Below are 8,217 nucleotides of genomic sequence, written 5' to 3'. Positions count from 1 at the left end.
CCTAATTTCATGAGAAATGATAAAGTTAAATTGGGGAAATTCATTACCTCAACAATGGAAGACAATTACTTAAGGTTTTCAATTCACAAATCTTTCCCCTTTTCTTCTAGATTTTCGGCCACCACCATTCACCACTCAAACCCTAACTTTTAAATTTGCTTGATAGAAAATGATGATGATGATGATTAATATTATGATTTCTATCTCTGGATTGAAGGAATTAAACTTTGATCTTTGATGAAGGAATGAAGAAGATGCATGAAGAGGTGAAGAGCAAGTTTAGTGGAAGTGTGAGTAAAGAGAAAATGCAAGTGTCTGGCACTCTCTATGGGTGCCACGACCCACCTCAACCTTTGTGGGTATTTTACCCGCTATCCACTAAAATTCCAACTAAATTAACCCCATAACCGAAAATAAAATACTAGGAAATTAATTTAATGTCAAAACTATAAAGAGGGGTTAATTTCTCTTACCTTAAAATCTTTGGGGTGTTACAGTATGCATTGCATAATTGATCCCAATTTAAACCTCTCAATGAAAACCCCTATCATCTAGACATCAGGACATGGAAACTCATTAGACTTACCATATTGTCGATTAAATCACACTTATACTCGTTTATTTTAAGTAATATAGAATCCTACCGACATATTACACAATGATTATTAAATTTTTAGAGTTTTTATGTTCTTTATGCGATTTTCATCATCTTTATGAGATTTTACAAAATTATTGTGATTTTATGGGTATTTTGTGAAAATTCAAAAAATTTGGGTAAATTAAGAAATTTCTTTTAAAAAAAAACTAGGTACTAAGGTTAATTTTTAAATAAAAATCCCAAAAAATATATAATCTCATTATAATATAAAATTAAATATCAAATTACAACTTTAAAGGTTAAACTTCAATATGCATTTCTCCAAGCAACATAAACTTAAATGCCTTAAAAAATCCAAAAGTTTTATTATAATCATTCATTGGATGTTACCAGGAATATTATCTTGGGCCACAAAGTTATATATAAATAAATGTTAATTTGGGCCAGTTAGACAGAAACAGCAAATGAGATGTGCACTTGATGATAATGGGACTACATTAGTAAAAAAAAAAATTATTTTTATTTTGATACTGTAGTTTTAATAGAACCGCATCTAAATTGGGCCTATGGAGGGCTAACAAACCATAAAGGAATGCTATTTGGAGCTTAACTACACTTTTGACATCAAGAAAGAAAGGCCCAACTAAACCATCTCAATAACGTTTTTTTAACGGATTGGCTACAAAAGCTTTGGGTTTTCGGGTACTACAAGCACGAGGTTTTCCATTATATTATGGTGATCTTTGTATACGTTAACTTGGTGGCAAGAAGCCTGATAGTTGTTAGTATCATCACTATACGTCTAGATATACAAGAGGTGCAATGTGCAAACCTAATTGTTGATCTCCGCAAGTTATTATGTATAGAGCCTTATCTGGAATATAGTTTTGTTGGGAAATATGTTTGTTGGTTTTGATTTGTTACCTAATGATCATGTAAAGGTTGATATTATGAGTACATTTTGATATTTGCTCTTTATGTTTAGTACTTACATTTTGATATCATTCATGGGTTACTGTCAGTGCCCAATATGTATGTTAAATCTTGAGCAACTTTCAATACTAATTGTCTGAATCATAACACAAACTTGAACAACTTGAAACTACATTCGGATTGAAGTATCTTTTCTTATTTGGTCTTGGGATATATAGTGCGGGAAGGCTCAAATGGTTTATTATCAGAATTATTATATAGCAAAAGTACATTAACATGTTGTGTTAAAGTGCTTAACATGGCTTGTGCTTAACATGGTGTGTTCAAGTACGTTAAATTCTATATACTGCATATCTGAACAGTAATGGACTGGATCTAGTCAAATCACCGGTTACTACCACAGTGGCGCAGAAGGTTCCCAGGAAACAAGTGTATTTGCATGCGGGAATCCCATATAGCCACGAAACACCATATTCTCATCATCTATAGGCACTTTCTTCATTTCCTCATCTTCCATATCATATTTGTATATCTCGTTTTCAAGTTCCATTTTCACATTTTCCATATCATGACCACGAGTCACTGCTTTTAACTTCTTGAAAATCAAATATCTACCATTTTTTGTCAAGAACACAGGAACCAAGCTCGATACGTTATCATCCATATTGTTGTATACCTCTTCACCCATTTGTCCTCACAGTTACACCTCTTCAACGTCCATAACTGAAATCTGTAAACTGTCATTTGACGAATAAAATTCAACTAACCTCCATTTTCCAAAAGTTTATCATCTACACGGCTGCTATTCACGGGAAGATTCTTGCAGACATACTTTTCTTCTTTTATGTCCATTGACACAAGATAATTGACACTCTGATTTCTAGGAAGCCAATACACACTCCTGAGGCTGCAACTGCTTTTCGACTGAAATCTCTAAAAAGTCCAAAAGAAGGAACATTACATCCTCTCCATGACATTCTCTTTAAGCTGAATATCTCACTGTCTACATGACCAGATTTATCATGAAATACATGTACAACTATATAATCTCGTGCATGACGATTAAACACAAACCCAAATGATTCCTCATGATGTGGAACGACCGTTCCCGATTTAACTCGGAGAACTTTTCGTGTCATTGGGTTAACGACTAGTAAGGTTCCTGTGCTGTTTCTTGCCAAAAACAAACCATCACATGTTGCTAGGATATTCCCAAATCCGCATATGTTTAAATCATTAATCTTGCTAACGTTATCTTCAAACTCCAATAAATGGATTTGACGATCTCGTTTTGTATTAGTAGTTGGGGCCCGGGCAAACATATTAAGTTGATTGTTGGGCTGTGACTTAGAGGAAAACTTTAAAAAGATTAGAACCATCTCACATTGATTCTTGTGAAGTTCAACAAAATTAGGACTGTTAATCAGCCTATGCCATGTCTTGCATACAACACTTAGTTTTAAAAGGTCTTTTGTAGGAAACAGAAGAAGAATTTTAAAAACTACATCACAAGGAAGACTCGAGAAATCACTTTTACATCGAGTTTGTGGTAAGTCCCTCATATGCTCTTTTGTTACCTGGAACCACTTTGAAATATTATGTCGATGAAAGATGCCCGACCCTCAATTGATGTTTATCTGTACTAACAAACTGATGAAACCCTGAGCTGTTAGATAAAAATTGAAAGTAATTAATTAGTATCAGAACCTAAGAAATACATTCTCATATTTAAAATTTTTTTACTGTCTTGTATATAGAGTTGACAAGACATTGGAGATTATGCAGACACATACACACCAACAAAAACACAATTAACTATTCCTTTCCAAGAATCCAATTATAAATTGTAAATCCAATTATAAAACGTAATAATCAAGTAAATTTTCGGGCTTCTTTTTCAACAGCTAACTCGCTCAACGGGGTATTGGGACTAGTTATCCTGGACCTACCCCCAATGACCCGACTTCAAACCTCATGGCGAAGGAACCAGGAAAGCACAATAGGGCGGGACCAGAAAAGTGCGTAAACCCTCCCTATAGATTGTAGGCCTTTTAAGTAACGGGTGTGGCCCTGGCCTCGTAGAAGGCACACATTAAACTGTAAGATTCAACTGAAATACAAGTATTATATATATATATATATATATATATATATATAAGTATATGACAACCATGAAATTCTGCGCATTACCAACAATTGTACTATACTTAACAACAACAGCAAAAACCAGCTTGATACCGCAACAAACATCCATTAAATAGCAAGAAAAAAAACAGCTTAAATAACAACAAAAATCAGCTTAAAATAGCATACAAACAACCAATAAACAACATATAACAACAACTTAAAGGAGAGCTTTAAACAGGCAATTACTAGCAAAAAAACAGCAGTAAACAAGCAACTAAACAACACAAAAAACAGAAATAATACAAGAAAGAAAGAGCATACAAAACAGTAAAATAGAGCACTAAAAAAACAAAAGCTAACTTAAAAACAGGCCATATGGTAAACTTCAACAGACCATAATAACCAAGTAAACTTCCTACAATCAACAACTACGGTTTCCCAACTTGTGGAATCGAGTCATTACATCTTCAATCTTAACTTTAGCGAGTACTTCTTTCTTTATGGTACAAATTATACAAGAGTTCAAAAACACATCACCAATTAGAATTATTTCTACTTAGAGATTTTTCATCAAATATCACGATAATGAAGACGGTTCTGTTAAGATATTTTTCCATTTATCTAAACAAAATTAATAAAATCATCTAAAGCAAGTGAAAGTAGTAAAAAAGTTCCAAAATTGATTATAAATTAATCTCCACTGCCAAAAAATATATTATCTATAATCAAACTAATATGAATACATAATTGGTAATTGTAACAACCAAGAACAACTAATAGTAAATTACTTACCAATACACAATTTTAAGTTAAGACAATTGAAATCGAGCCTTTGCTTTGGCGTTTGACTAATTCCTTTTTAAATAGGGGTTACTAATTAAATTGTAATCTAATAAAGATTTTGCTTTGCGAATGGAGTCCGTATAAGTTAAGGATTGTTATTGATTTTAATTTGATGTTACGTAGTTGGTCACTTGGGCTTATGAATGAGGGGCATTAAAAAGTTAAATTGGGTTGGGCTTAGGGGAAAAAATACACTTACAAATTATTATTTTTTCAGTCCATAAGGGTCTTACCCTCCTTATTTTGTTAATTACATCCGCCCAATAATATTTTAAAAAAAAGGTATTTTGAATAAGAAGAAAGGGGATGACATATGTCGATTATCATAAGTGTTTTAGTACCTGGCAGCTTCGTACCACCGACGACAGAATATCGAAGTAGGCTGGGATTTATTTTTTATTGTTAATGTTAATGTTCAAACTTCAAATGTTAATTTTGTTACTTCACACTTCATTACTTGGTATTATATATATTCTAAAAAACTAAAATGGATGGAAAATAATTAAATGAGACATTTTATCAAACAACAACTTGTACGCATTTTATCCAACACCAATTCGGAATAGTAAATGTAACAATTGTGCATAATTCAATCTATCAAATAGTTGACAAAATCTAATAATTTGAATGCTTCATTCACCATTTAATTACAAAGCCTATAAAACGCTTTTTTTTCATTTCCCATTGTAATCTACATAATAAAAAAAAACACTACACAAAGATTAATTAATAAAACATATTGTCCTTTTTACCTTGGAATGAGAGGGATCTATGATCGGCAAAGTAAGAACCAGAAATCAAGGGGCAAATAAAGATGGAGAAACTCGACCATTTCATCTATCCATTTTCCTAATCATCAAACAAGAAAATGATCCAAAATCGATTATCGACAACATTATGAATCCAACGGGTTTTTTTTAAGATTAGCCGGTTTTGGTGTATCTTGTATTGATGAATCGGATGATATAATCTCTTGAAAGGGAGATGAAGGTTTATGAACACAATATGATTGAATTTGGGGTAAACATTAGATTTTATTTATGTTAGTATGTTCATGCATGAAAGAGATATTTTAAGAAAGGACTTGATGAGATAGAGATGAAAAGTGTCTTTGCCTAATTTATAATAGTGAATGATTTCTTAAAAAAAAAAATTAAATCATAGTGTATATAAAATTTGTAAATTTCATTAATACATATGTCAAAACATGATGGTAGCCGCGATACATTCTCTAGATAATAATGACTTTTCCTTGGTTGATTGAATGTTATATGAGTACATGAGTTGGCACACAAGGCTACAACTTAAGATATCTTGACTTACAATCATATCACAATTAGTAATAGTATCTAGATCTTTTACTTACGGTGGGTCCGAGTTTATTTGATTTCAAAATCACTTTTAATTAGTTGGGTTTCTTTAGTAAGGATGCAACTATGCCAAGACAATACCAGACATGAACTTGACTTTAAAGCTGCAACTCGTTTCAACTTTGATTGTATTCTCATGTAACAGCGTTATCTTGTATGTTTTCTTCTTAATATGTACCTTATCTTGTATGTTTTCTTCTTAATATGTACCTGTTACAAAAGTTGATATAATTAAATCGATAAGCTAGTGAACTTTATGGATCTCAGTATTTGAATGCATGACTGACTTGACTCGAAATCTTGAATAGAGCTGATTTTCAATAAGTTTGGTTACACCCTCCATACATAGTCATAAATGATTGAACAATTTAATGCTACATATTAATGCAAATAGTTTCATGCATGTTCCCTATTCAATCTCTAAAAATAGTGTGACTACAGAGATCGAGGGAAGGAAAAGGGACACTCGGCTAGGCCTTACTGTCTTACTGAAACTAACGATGGAAATTTTGGGAAATAGTATTGTGAGATATATTAGTATATGGCGGTTGTTTGATCAAAGAATCATACTATGGCTCAACTGGAGGTGTGAGTGGGAGGTGAAAGTTTTGGTGGTGCTTTGTTGGCGATTCTCTTCTGGTCAGAGGGTCGAAAACCGCTTTACGCCTATGATTGTTTATTCTCAGTCGTCTTAACGAAGCTGAGGGTGTTGATTGTTTTATGATCCCTAAGTCGTTTTGTGCGACTGAGGGTTTATGGGATAGTTTTGGGTTTATTTAGAGGTCGAATAAACGATAGATGATCTGAGGGATTTTTGTATATTGTGTATGACGAATGTGTCGTATGGCTTCTTCCTCTATTTATATAGAGGACAGATAACTTGGAGAGGAGGGTAAGAGAATTAGGGTAAATCTCTTCCTACTTTGTGAATATCTTGTTTCATTCTTTGAAGAGATTTGTGGTAATCTTGTTACCAAACCGTGTCCGAGTTAGTCGGAGCTTTAATATATGTTTAATCGGATAATCATGGGAAAGATCTATGTCCGACCTTTGTCATATATTTCCCCGAAGCTCGGTACTTGCTCTGGAATGGTTATTTTAGACGGAGACCGAGCTCCGTTTTGGGCATATAGATAAATAATTCTACCTGTTTTACGAAGATGGCTTCGTATTCTGCTTCTGCTTCGGGTACGGAGCTAGAGCTCTGTATGGGGTACATCATCAGCGGTGTTCATTTGTTTTTTCTTTTTCATTTTTACTTGTGTTTCATATGCTGTAATTTTCTAAAATGTACTAAACAACCTGGACTGTTTATATGGTTTAAGCCCATTTAAGGTTGATTCTTAATTCTATTTGCATTTTTTTATGCCAGCATAATATATATTTCACTATCGGTTCATGTAAGAATTAAAGAAGTTGAATTCATAAATGTAAGAGAATATTAGATGGTTTTCTTTGCATTGTTGATGTAAATAAAATTTACATGACTAACTTCTCAAACCTTCAAGAGTCCGACCTAGTCTGACTCTTTCTTGTTAATCTATTATGTAGATTGTTACAAAAACTGAAACGATTGAACATTATGAAATACATGGACAATGGCCATCTGGGACATAATGTGATTAAGTTATAAACACCAGAATAATTTTATTCATCTACTTTGTTTGACGATCTAAATTTTATTCAGTCTAAACTAACTTAAAGAAAAACAATTTTAATAGTATAACATTTTGTTAAGTCTTAACAAAAATATCTATTGTTATTGTAATCCTTAGTATATGTATATAGAAGGTATTGAAATCAAATATGTGACAAAATCTCAAAAACATAATAAACGAGAAAAAAAAACGTAAAACATATGTTAAAGACAAAATGATTTAACATAAAAATTAAAAAAAGTATTACATTTACAGACAAGCTATTATTTATAAAATAATATTTGTATAAAAATACATATTTACATAGGTATTATGTAGTTTTTATTTCTTTTATTTATATTTCTAACAATAGATATTTATTCATCCCTGCATTATATAAATCTCACTTCAAAATTTATTAGTTATTGCCTATGTGGCATGCTTAAAAATGCAAGAAAGCCCAAAAATCATTACAATATTGTTCCTTGGAAGGTCTACGGATTAGTTACTTTTATAAGAAGTTCAAATTTTCGAAAACGGATTAGTTATGCTTTCAAGAAGTTCAAGTTTTTGAAAATTTGAATATGTAACCGTTCGTGTATTGCTTGTGGCGATTACTTTCTTGCATGTCTATGTCTATATAAGGCCACTTCCATTCAGTTTTAAGGCATTTCAAAACGTAAACACATAACAAATCAATTTTAGCATG

The 8,217-nt window shown here is 32.2% G+C and overlaps 1 pseudogene; it reads right to left on the bottom strand.

Annotated features, from left to right (window-relative positions):
• Positions 1–1,855: 1,855 nt before the first annotated feature.
• LOC122610738 lies at positions 1,856–3,093 on the bottom strand (annotated as a pseudogene).
• Between the last annotated feature and the right edge of the window lie 5,124 nt (positions 3,094–8,217).

The sequence above is a fragment of the Erigeron canadensis genome, chromosome 8 (assembly GCF_010389155.1).
Source record: "Erigeron canadensis isolate Cc75 chromosome 8, C_canadensis_v1, whole genome shotgun sequence".
NCBI lineage: Eukaryota > Viridiplantae > Streptophyta > Magnoliopsida > Asterales > Asteraceae > Erigeron > Erigeron canadensis.
The sequence above is the reverse complement of the archived record's forward strand: the minus strand, read 5'-3'. Positions and strand labels throughout refer to the sequence as shown.